General features: G+C 51.3%; 2 long non-coding RNA genes and 1 other non-coding gene across 4 annotated transcripts in view; all 3 read left to right on the plus strand.

The window, feature by feature from the left end:
• LOC121092627 overlaps window positions 1-7708 on the plus strand; it is a 33140-nt gene extending 25432 nt beyond the window's left edge. The window contains exon 3 of the long non-coding RNA XR_005829352.1: window positions 7694-7708. This is a non-coding gene — a long non-coding RNA (uncharacterized LOC121092627). The remainder of the gene's footprint in view (window positions 1-7693) is intronic.
• A 569-nt stretch (window positions 7709-8277) lies between these two features.
• On the plus strand, window positions 8278-10010 carry LOC121093073. 2 transcript variants are annotated; one of them, XR_005829474.1, is made up of 3 exons: window positions 8299-8427; window positions 8778-8846; window positions 9685-10010. It is a non-coding gene; the product is annotated as an uncharacterized LOC121093073 (long non-coding RNA). The 2 variants fall into 2 exon arrangements; XR_005829473.1 differs by lacking the exon at window positions 8778-8846 and having other exon boundaries at window positions 8278-8427.
• LOC121093254 lies at window positions 9319-9522 on the plus strand. The gene has a single exon (XR_005829540.1). It is a non-coding gene; the product is annotated as a small nucleolar RNA SNORA74 (small nucleolar RNA).
• Window positions 10011-12023: the final 2013 nt, after the last annotated feature.

A 12023-nucleotide genomic window follows, 5' to 3' on the forward strand; every position in this document is an offset into this window, starting at 1 on the left:
GCTCTGAAGTTGTTTAGCAAAGCCTTTGCAGCTCCTTTCCACCATGGCGCAAGTGACCACGATGCTCATTACCTGGAGATATTTATTGCGCCTCAGCACTCACATTCTGCTGCTGCTGACGATACCTACTGGCATCTGGGAAGAAAACAGCCTGTAAAATACCGACAAGACCTTTTTTTTTTTTTTTAAAGGTCTCAGGTCCATAGCCCGTAATGACCAGGCTGCAGTCTTTGGGAAAACAGCTGGGTTCCACCATGGCAGGGCACAGGGTGCTCCGCAGCGAGGACCCACTGCCCCATCTGCCCCAGCAGCACGGCGGGGGAACAGAAAGCACTGCTGAGCGGCAGCGCAGCACGGTAATTGAAAGTCTTTTTGCTACTGGAAACCCTCAAGGCTGCCAGTCTCTCAGCTGAGCTGCTGCTTACAGACACTTTTTCATTTCTTCTCTGTTTCATCTAAACTTTCGATTGGATTCCTCATCCATCTGAGCTGCAAGGATAAATATAGAAGTAGAGAGGCATTTACAGCCCCTCTCCTGGTCTGGTTTCGTACATAAATAAGCTGTGTTTGCAGCACCCTCCTCTCTGCAGCAGCTGGCCTGGGAGCAGTGGGATCTGCCGAGGACTCGGCAGGGTGAAGCTTTTGGGGAAACTGGGTGACAAAGAACAGTGGGTGCTGCCAGTCATGTCCCCAGGTCACCGTGGGGAGAAAACATAAGCAAAAGGGATTGGGCAAACGAGGGCCCCAGGGATTTCTGTACAGAAAGGAGAGAAAAAGCAACAACTGAAGAGCTGAAAGTGTGGAGCGTGAAGAAAGGCTTTAATTTTCACAAAGTCTCTTAATCCATTAATCACAGGGCAATTTCTATACGGAAACCTCCCTCTTGCTTAATGCCACCTCAAGGTCATCCAAGATGGCAATAACTGTTTGGCACGGGAGCAGGAAGAGCGAGTGGGACAGGCTGCAGCCATGGGCTTGTCTCCAGGGATAAGAGATCAGCCCATAACAGCAACAAGCCAACACAGGGATGAGCAGTGACAAAGAGCACCAGACCCAGCAGCGGGAGAGCCATGGTGGGCAGTGAGGACGTTGGTTTCGGCAAGGGAGGATGCCCCGGTGCCTGTTGGCTCTCTGAAGGTTGCATGCAAAGGCTAGACAAACCTGCCTGCATGCCCAAAACAGGGCTTTTAGGGGTTTTAAGAGCAGGCTCTAATCCCTTCCCTTCCCCTCCACCACCATGCCCTTCCTCTCTGTTCACACTGCTGTGGCATTCATTCCCTTGCCCCCAAAGAGCTGGCGTGTGTGAAAATCATCCTGGATACAGAGGGAAGCACTAGCAGGACAGCAGGTGAGCCCCCAGCCCCACACCATGGAGTAGAAGGCCCTGGACACCTTTGAGATGCCATCTGGAAGGCTTCGACCTGGGCTCCAGCCCTGAAAAGCCGTTGGGGTTCTCTGCAGCACCTTTCTGCTGGGCACTGGGGCCCTCCACCGTGGTCACGAGCCTGGGAACCATCTGGCTAATGGGTGGGGGTTGCTGCAGAGGGATCAAGGCAGAGAACAGAGCTGCTTGGGCCAACAGATTCAGAGCTGCACAGAACAAGCCAACACCCTGGGGGTCCTGAGCTGCTGCCTACAATGAGCATCACCCTGTGCATTACAAGCAAGGGTTCCCCTCTGTCTGACAGGGGTCTGGTTTAAGCAGGATGCTCTTCCTGGCCGCCTTCTTGGCAGGACCATGGACTGATCCATCCCCTGATCCTCACCTAATGCTTTTCTCAGGCTTAACCCATTCTGCTTTAATCCCATGTGCAAGTTTACCAGCAATGCTAGTTTCATCTCCAGACATTGCATCAGGCCAGCTGAGGTCTCCTTCTTTTCCATGATGGTCCTACAGATCTCAGGCTTTCCTGTCATCTGGCAGATGAACATAGTATCGACAAACCCAACTGCCTTCCTGAAGCTGTTACCTGCTTTCCCTATGGGAGAAAAATAGGAAAAATTAGCATGCGGCTTCTTCCTTAAGAAATCAATGCAATCTCAACTCACTGTGAAGTTCCCTGACTGCTGTACTGGTAAAAACTAATCCTCAGAGGAGAAAGAGTGGAGGGAAAAAAAAAAGAAGAAAAATTAATTCCAGTGACTAGACAAGTCTAAAATGTTGCAGAGGGCTAAACTCCTGCTAGTGCTGGAGCTTGTTTGGAAGTCCCAGAACAGAGAGGGCTGCAGAGTCCAGCTGTTTATCACCCAGCTAAGAATCAGCTGTAATTGTTAATTCTAATTAAAGCGATTGGGGGGGGGGGGGGGGGGGGGAATGTAATCAAGAGTTTCCTTTAAAAAAAAAAAAAGACATTTCAGCTAAATTAAAAATTTTGTTTTTTAAAAAAGGGGGATAAATGTTGAAAATTTTGAAACCACCCATTTCAGCATTTTCAAGATGAAAAGGGATATATTTTTGTGGTGAAATGCATCATCAATTCAAGTGTGTTTTATCTTACAGTCTGAAGAGCAAAAACGATTTTCAAATCAAAGCAAAAACGATGTTTTTAGGCTTTTTCTTTAAAAAAGCCTATCTGGGGGTTTCTGTCCTAATTAAAAGTGGTTTTTTTTCCTTTTTTTTTTTTTTAATGGAATAAGCTGTTTCTAGTTAGCTCTACTTTAAAATGCTGGGCTGGTGCTTTTCTTGGTGTGGCCACTCATCTCTACTCACCACCTGACCCCAGGATACACGGGTCATTCTTATACCTCCCTGCTCCTGGTGCCAGTACTGCCTAAAATCCCCTTGGGGCTCAAGTCAAGCTTTACAAGACCTCACAGAATTAAACCAGCACCAGATAAATGGCACTCAGTATAGCTGGGTTTTATTGTCATAGTATGATTTGGAGTAGAGCTCCAGAACAGCTTACTTGCGTGCTCAGGTCGCTGCAGTGCAAGCCCACCTCCAGCTCTCCTCCGCGTCCTTAATTGTGTACCTGGCCACTTGTCCCACAGACCTTCCTTGCTGAAAAGGGACGTGGTGGGCCACTGAAAGGAGGAAGATCTGCTTTGGTTAGCCTTGCTGCATAAATAAATTCCTAAGGTGAACCTCCAGTGGTGGTGGAGGGGCTGGGGAGCAAGTTGCAATGCCCCCACTCAGGGGCAGGGCAGCTACTTTACCATTTGTACATTTGCAACTCAGACCCTGCAGCTTGACACCGTGAGGTCTGCCACAGATCCCAGAGGTGGGCTGTATCCCGGGGGATCCCCCTCCGTAGGGTTAGCAGGTGACATTTATCAGGCTGAGAGAGTGGCTTAGGATCTGTTAGACGAAAGGCACTGAGTAACAGGGATTGCAGTTTGCAATCTGTCTTCTTGGTGGGAGCACTGAAAAAGGGAGAGAAACAAAAAGATGGGGGTTGAATAGGAGCTGTAAGGGGAAGGGGATGCCAGGGAGGAAGACTCAGCCAGGGAGGAGCTCAGCAGGAGGACAGGAGGGATGGGAGGGGAAGGGAGCAGAGCTCCAGGGCTCTGCCAGAGACAAAATGGGAAAAGAAATTGCTCTGCAGCAGTTTCAACCGAGAACAGAGGGGAATTGCACAGGCTCCTCATGCTGCCTCAGTACATTTTGAACAACAGAAAGACCTGGGCTCTGGCAGTGAGATGAAACCCAGGCAGGCCTGGGGGGAGGCAGCTGGGGAGAGGGGCTGCAGGCAGGGAGGGGAGGCAGGGCTCTCCCCGCAGCCAGGCCTGGCCAGATGCGGAGTGGCACATCCACCCCTCTGGCAGGCTGGTTTCGGTTTATATAACCTTTTTGGATTGCTCTTTCCTCTGGGCCAAGGGAGGTTGCTCTCGAGCTCCACAGTGAAGGCAACAGCCTGACCAGCATCTTCCCCATGCTGCCCAAAGGGATGCATCCAGCTACAGCCTCAGAGACAGCTCAGCAACAGATCCTGCCCCACTGCCATCCCCGGGGAAGGCTGGGGAGAGCTGTCAGCCCTGGAAACCGCACAGCCACCGATCCGTTAAGACAGACAAATACTCAGCCCTGGTGGCAGGCTGCAGGGCCCTTGGCCAGGGAGGACGATGCAGTTAGATCACAGCTGCTTCTTGCAGGGAGCAACTGGTGGATGAAGCCTGGAGCACCCGCTCACACACAGGAACAGCAAGCCTCATGTTAACCCAGCCTGATATCTTCATGTCCCAACACAGGCACTGAATACCAGAGCAGGACAGCTTCCTCCCACTGGGACCCAGGAAGGTCCACAGAGGAGCAGGGTTAGCATGGAGATCAACAAGTTTTGTACTTACCCTCTTGCAACAAGGTGATGGGCACAGCAGGAGGAGTCAGCTGCTGCCTAAGGGGGGCCAAGATGACCCCAGCAGAGATATCATCCTCACCAGCAGGCAGAGTCCCACAAGGTCTGAGCACAGCCAGGTGCTGGTTACAGGCAGCCCCAGGTCCAGTTTGCAGTGACCCAGGTCCAGAGCCCACCCAGGAGCAAGAGGAGATGAGGCGGGAGGCATAGCTACAACACAGGTTCAAAGTCCATCTAGGAAACAGCCAGCTACCATGTATGTCTGAGGGTCCTTCCAGGAGGCAAGGGGTCCATCCGACAGCGGGGCCAGAGGCAGGGCTGGAGCCAGGCGCTCCCACAGCATCGCTCACCGCAGGAGTGATGGGCTGGGGGGTGGTAGGTGAGACTGGCTGAGGCCACTGAGGGCTGTTGGTCCCCTGGGACTGATCCAAGCTGCACAGAACCCTCAGCAAACAGCAATGGCCCAGCTGGTGAGCACAGCCATAGCAGCCTGACCTGGGCAAGGCATTGCCTGCTTTGAGGGCAGCAACAAGGGCTGAAGGGGAGCGCAGACCCATGTGAGCCGAGACTGTTGCTGATGCCCTCCCCTGAGGTGGTGGGGCAGTGTGTGGGGCTGGAGCTTCCTCACCAGTGGGGACGAGCTGAGCTGTGGCCGCTGGCTGTGGGTCTTGCCATGGGTGGGCAGGCAGCTCAGGGCAGGCTGCAGCCCCATGAGGGCAGGGGTTGTGGTGGGGACACAGAGGTGGTAACGTCCTGCACTTTTTGTGCACCTAACTCAAAATAAGCTTTATTAAAAAAAAAACCAAACAAAACGTATTGAAAAGGAGTGGGTTTTTTTCTCTGTTATTATTCTAAAGCTGTAAATTATTGAAAGAGTTATCACTGCTCTCCCAAAAAAATCTTGGGCAAACAAAAGACAGCTCTAAATCTGACAGTGCTTTCCAACAAAATGAGCCCAGTGCATTTCACTCATGATTTGCCCTTGGCTCCCTTTAGCCATGTCTTAAACTACTTCACCGCTTGGTCTGATTCACGGTATGTCCTCAGGAGCAGAGGAGGCCCTGTAAGAGCCGGAGGTGTTGCAGGTTAAGATTAAAGCGCTCTGCATGCCATTAACTGTCAAGACTACAACTAGCTTAAACCAGTGTAATTAGCTGGTTCGCAGGTTACAGGAATAACGGCTGCAGCTTTTCATTCTGCATGCCATGTGCTTAAAGCACAGCCTTGGCATTAAAGGGACGTGATTAAAAGCAAGTGTTGGGGGCTGAGACCCGGTGGAGGAGCTCAGCAGGCAGGGTTAAGCCCCCAGCTGCTTCTGGGGTTGGACACCCCATGGTCTGGAAAAGATCTCCCAGCACTGGCCGTTCCGGCTCAGCTTTTAAGTCTGCAATGCCATCTTGTGACGATGGCTGCGAAGTGGAAATGACAGGGTCCCCTCTGTTGAGTCAGATGAAGTGTGGCTCTTGTTCTTACAGAAAGCCCAGAAGCACCCCAGTTTAGCAAGTCAGGGGCTACAAGGTTGTTGTTAATTGAAAAGCCCGTATGCTTGCTTTGAGAGAGTGCAAATGATTAATTCAGCTAATGTTTCTCTCTATAGCTATGCAGCTGTTCTTCCTCCGTGTGGGGATGCTCACGCAGGCTGTGACATGTGGGGTGCTCCTCCCCAGCGCAGCCAGCCCCTGCCTCGTCCCAGGAAGCGCCAGGCTTGCTCTGCCCAGGACAACCACGGCTGTATGTGGGGAGAGAGGCTGGTGCTGAGCGGTGGAGAGTTCAGTGCTTTCCCAGCTAGTGATGAACCTAGTGAAGGACAGCAGCTCCCTGGCTATGCTCCAGTGCAGAACATCCAGGGCTGATGAAAAGCTGCTACGGTGGAGGGACAAGTAATAGCAAACACAAAGAGAACTTCATGATTTTGTTACTGGAGGCCTTACTGCCTGTGACTGACGGCACATGCCCACAGACAGGGATGGATGATAAGCTCTGTTGAGACCTGGAACAGGCTGCCTAACTGACAGCTCCAGTTTGGAAGCTGTTTAACTCATTAGCGCAGCATGGGACCCAAATTAGTATGCCTTGCCTCTTATAAGATGTTTTCAGCAGGACCAGGGAGATACTTCAAAAGCTTTCTGAATGCCAAATACCAAAACTCAGCAACTCTCGATGCCAGGACCAGCCTCTCACTTCACAGCACAGATTTCCCTGTGTTCCTGCACAGCCTTCCCCTCTAGTAACTGGGTTTGGAGTACTGGTTCATCTCATGTGGCAAGGGGCAAGGGTGTGTGTGCTCAAACGCTAGCAGATTATTTGTGAACTCTGGATGAAAGGTGTCACACTAGGTGAAACACAATGGCTCTGCCATGGCCATCAAGCAAAGCCCCTTTCTGACACCGCTTCCTGGTGAATGTGCTGTCTACATCGGCTGCATCCCTTTGAGGGTATAAGAAAAGGCTTCTGAAACAGGCTGAGCCCAGAAGTGCCGTGCCTGCGGCCCGTGCTGCAGCAGCCTGGCCAGAGACCGCTCTGCAGAGCTGAGCACAACACACTGCGGCTGGAAACAGGTCCTTCTGCCTGACCTCCCGCCTGCTTCCAGGCCTGGGGACAGGAGATGTGGGCAGCTGCCTGCAGCAATACCCTAGAAGTGCCCACAGCACTGGCTTGACCATCTGAGAGCTGGTTTCATGGTGGTTTCATCTCCTTAGCTGTGTTGGCCTTCCCGCTCTCCCAGGCCATAGCCGATGTCAGCAAACATCATGTCGTTCTTTGATACTGAGACCTCTGCTTGGACTGTTTGTCTTGGCTTGGTGGAAGCTAAATTGTCCTTTTCTCCTGAAACTGCTGTGCTGCAGGCTGAAGGGACTGGGATGCTTTTTTTCAAGCCAGATTAGAGATTTAAGTTACCACAAAACAAAAGCACAGCCAGCCTCCAGAAGGGCTCCTCTAGTCCAGACACAGCCTCCCTTGAACTCCCTGCATCCCAACACAGCCCTGCAGCTCGTGTTCAAAGCAACTCAACAGGCTCCAGAAGCCTGTTTAACCCCTGCCGAGTAAATGCTGTTACAGAATAAAGGAAGGATCACGTCTGAGAGATTTTGCTCCCATAAATTAGCAGGATGGGTTAAATTAGGACATGAACTACTGTCTGCTGGCACAGTACACCCACTTGAGGAAACTGCACGGAGCTGTAACGCTCCAAAAATGCATGCTGCAAGCCTAGGGTGGGTTGTGTCATGGTGTAACCAATGCCCAGAGCTCCTGCAACAGCAAGAGCAATGCTTTACCATTACCCTCAGCTCCAAAATCCGCCTGTACACAGGAACTCGCTACCTGCCCTTCTCCAGCTCCAGCACTGCGCTGTTAGTACTGTGATCCTTCTGTGCCCATCAGACTTTTTGGCTCAGCAGCACTTGTGTCACAGTGACAGTCGCAGAGCAAAGAGCAAAGCAATGCTGTGCAAGGGGGAAGAAACTTCTCTAAATCACTGCAAGACAAGTTCTGCGAGAGCCAGCCCTACCTGCCTCAGCCACGGCCACACATGCCACAGCTGTAATGCCCAGCCCCATGGCAAGGCAGCTCTGCTGCAAAGCACTTTTGTAACGTTACGTTAATAGTCTCTCACAGCTGGGGCCTGGAGATGGTAGCACTGTTTGCTCCTGCAAGCACTGCATGATGCCATACAAGCTAATATTCAACACCAGCATTTTTTCCGCCCCGGAAGAGAGGTGAAGGAAGAGCCACGCCGCTTTCACCGCCATTTCTTATTTTTGACGATATTATTGAGTTTATTTTTACGCAGCCCGGCCCCGGGGGGGGGGGCTGTGCCGGGTCTGCCGGGGGAGGTCGAGCCAGGCGCCTGGCCCCGAGGCAGGCCGGGCCGGGGGAAGCCACGGCGGGCCCCGAGGCAGGCCGGGGCGGGGAAAGCCATGGCGGGCCCCGAGGCAGGCCGCGCTGGGCCCCGAGGCAGGCCGGGCCGGGGGAGGCCGGGCTGGGCGCAGGGCCCGCCCCTGGGGAGCGGCCGCGGCGGGCGGGGCGGGGCCTGCGGAAGCACCTGGGCGGCGCGGCGGGGCTCGGCCTCTCTCGGCGCCCGCAGACATGAGGCGCCGCCGTAGCGCGGGGCCGGGCCGGCCACCATGAGGTGAGGGGAAGCGGCGGGTCTCCCGCCGGGGGTCTGGCCGCCGCCGGGACTCTGCAAACGGGAAACACCGAAACGGGGAAATATTCCCCCTTTTTAAAATCTATTAATTGTTATTAATGGTGGGAAGGCGGGCGCGCCCGGCGGCCCACGTTGGCTGATAACCTCTGAGGCCCTGGGACTGGAGGGTAATTTGTTCAGGCTGTGCCGTTTAGAAGTAATTTCTCAGCCTATTATTCAGTTTGATTTTTTTTTTTCCTCTTCCACAAGCCAGTTCCCAGCTGTTCAGCGCTATTAAAACAGATTTAATTAATTTAATATTTGAAGTGATGTTTCTCTTGTGCTCTCTGCAGGGCTTCCAGCCGACGCGCGGCTCAGGCCGGCGCGGGGGGCAGGGAGGCTCAGGGAGGCGCTGCCCGCAGGTGAGGGCCCCTCACCCTGGCGTGGTTCGTGACAAACCCCGCGTGTTGCAGGCGGAACCGGCCAAATGAGGCGCCTTCTTGAGCAGGCGGCCGCTCCGCTGGCGTGGCCTGATCCTGCGGGGAGGAGGTGCAAAGGGATGAGCTGCACTTGGGCGCAGGCAGAGCCCAGGGGCCTTTCCAGCTACGGGGGTGAGGTCTCTCCAGGAGCCGATCAGGGGAGACAGGCAAAAAGGCTGTTCGTTCTGCCACGCTAACTAAAATAAACGGCCTCTGCAGGCCTGTGAATGGGCTGCGGTGCCAGCCTCTGGTGCTCTGGGTGGAAATAATAACCTGGTTTATCTAGCAAAGCACGCAGTGCTGGAAGCTGCTCTCCTGATGCGAGGCGTTAGCAGTGAGGCCTGCAACGCTGGAGGGGCGGATGGGCCTCTGCTTCCTTCTGTCTTTTAAAAACTCAACGTTGAGTTCTGTTTCATCCAGCGGTAGTCAGCTACCCATTGCTGCTCAGTGCCGGGGATAGTGTTATGCTGCTGGGAGAGAAACAGGCTGCCGAGCCGCGCCTGGCACCGCCTGCGCTGTTCTGGTGCTGGATGGTGCCAGGCTTTGGCAGCACGCTGCATGCTCGAGAGTGGAGTAACTCTTTCTCGGTGGAGTTAGTCCTAGATTGGATGCAGACAATGCACAGTCAGAAAATGTAAAAAAAAAAAGATTCTGTTGTGGATGTACTGTTTAATATTGTCTCCTTTATATAAAAATGAAAGTCAGCTAACTGGTCAGTGTTAAGTGTTGAATTTGGGGTCTTTAGAGATACTGCTGTTAACTGTATGTTTTTTAATTACAGGCAAATGGTTTGCATGTTTCACTGCAGGTGGGGGCTTGCTGGAGTAGCAGTAGTTGTCAGAAGAAATAAGCTGTTGGTGCTGCTTTGAAGATTTGCCATTTTAAAGAGGTGGAGAAGATAGAAACTTAGAGTCCACAATTTAAAGGCATCTACTAGAGAAGTACTTGCTTTCAGCACCTGGATGTAGTAACTTGAAACACCAAAGGTGGTTGGGGACAAGGTATAACAAGAATTACATTTACAATTTGTTAACTTAATCCCCTCTCTCTGCTTGTTTAAAATTATATTTTTATGTGACCTATTTATTAAACTTGTTTATATTTAAACTTGCTCGTTTTGTTTTTCATTATGTCATAAGGCTGTCGGGTACAGCAGGATTTGAAAGTCACGTTGAATTCTTATCTGTGGGCGACTGGAGAGGCAGGAGTAAGGCACTGGGTGCCTGGCATGCCTCCAGCCACACACACACACTCTTCCGTGGCCTCTGCTGCCAGGATAGGTTTCTAACAAGGCTTTGTTTCCTCCAGCACTGAAGGAGATCAGATGTTTAAAAGTTTTTCATAAAGGAAATAAGGTCTGGAGCGTATCTCTGCAGTGTACAGAGCCAGTCCAAGTTTGTAAGGTACCCTTCCTGTGCTTTGGTTCCTGGCCTGAAGGAACTTTCTCCTATCCCTTCCCTGGGCCTGGGGGAAGGTGAAGCCTGCAAAAGGTGGTCAAGTTGAAAAGGCTGTGAAATATGTAAAATAGTTTGAAACTGGTGGGGAGCGGAAAGATGGTTTTAGTGCAGAATTTCGGAGAACCCCATGTCTATGAAATAATCCAAACTTGGGAGTTATTTAGGCTAAAACTTATATTTTCAGTTTTTGAAAAACGCTTCAGTGGTCTTCAGTCATTTTACAATTATCCTATCGTAGCTGCTACTGTAGCTGCAGTGCCATCTATACACAAACTCGGAAGAATGGACATGAGACAGCTGCTATCTGCAGGAGCATAACAGGACAATATAATTAGGTTGCTAGTGGCTGGAGCTTATAAATGTGAGGCTTTTCATAAAACGCTAGCACATGTCAGGTTAGTTCACAAGATACTGACAGTTTATGTCAAGTAGGTGCTTCTCTCATGCAGTTAGTATAAATGAATTCCAGTGCTGAGGTTTTTTCAGGGCTCTCTATTTCTAAATGTCCCTGACACTGCTCCTATTAGCCCTTCTGCCATCTGCATATTGCTGATCTTTGAATATGCATATGGAAATATTTATTGAAGTACTTGACATTATTGGAAAAGTTTTTTCTTAGTTGAAGTCTTTGATGCACATGAATATAATTTTATTGTTTCTATATGGACAAGTTCTACCTGCAAAACTAATAAGCAGGTTTCCTGTGGATTTATGCTGTACCCAGCAATCTGTCTGTTCCCCAACACCTGCCTAGGAGGGGAGTGGTGTGTGCCTTACAGCTGGCTGACCGCTGCCCTCTGAAGGGGCCTGGGCTTCTGCCTGCTGACTGCCAAAAAGCACTCTCACTGTGACGGGTTGCTGCTGCTGCACCAGGTGTTCCTGAAATCGGGAAAAATCGAGGAATATGCGCTCTACCATCAGCCACATAAAGCATGCGCTATATGGACAATAAGTACATGCTGACTGGCTTATTTTCTTGAAAAACTGTTTCTGCGATAAAGCTCTACTACATCCATCTCAGGGCTGAACCCAAGACCTATAGTCCTGGTTGTGCTGTAGCAAAAAAGGCAGTAATAGTAAAGGACAGAGAAGGTCTGTTGGCAGCGGTGATTATCCCATCAGAGCTCTTGGGAAAGGCTGCAGAACTCAGCTCAGCGCATGCCTTACACACCATAAGAGCTCTTCACCCTGTCTCAGGCAGCTAAATGGGTCCCACTTCTTCCCCAAATCCACCAGGCTTTGTGCGGGTACTGAAAAAGAAGAAACACAGGAATGTCACAGAACATTCTCCAGTGATCAGCATGAGTACAAGCTCAGAGAACTGGAGTTCTGCATCCTACCACAGCAGCTGTGTTAGCAGGGTAGTGATGGTCAGCACTGTATGGCTCCTTCTGCAGTGCAAATGCAATCAATAAAGGTCAAAACCTTGCCGCCACGTCGGTCCTTGACCGAAGGACAACAAAGCAAATTGAGAGCACCCACGTGATCCAAGAAGAGCAAAACACTGGCATGGAAAGCAACCCAGGGAAACGGAGCAAGACCTGCTTTTGTACTTGGGAAATGCTAATGTGATTTACAATTCAGTTTATTGACACTGTACGTTTAGCAATTTATATATGACTTTTACTAGGCAAAAGTGCCTGGTTTGCTTTACATTTTGCCA

This window comes from Falco naumanni, chromosome 8 (genome assembly GCF_017639655.2).
Source record: "Falco naumanni isolate bFalNau1 chromosome 8, bFalNau1.pat, whole genome shotgun sequence".
NCBI lineage: Eukaryota > Metazoa > Chordata > Aves > Falconiformes > Falconidae > Falco > Falco naumanni.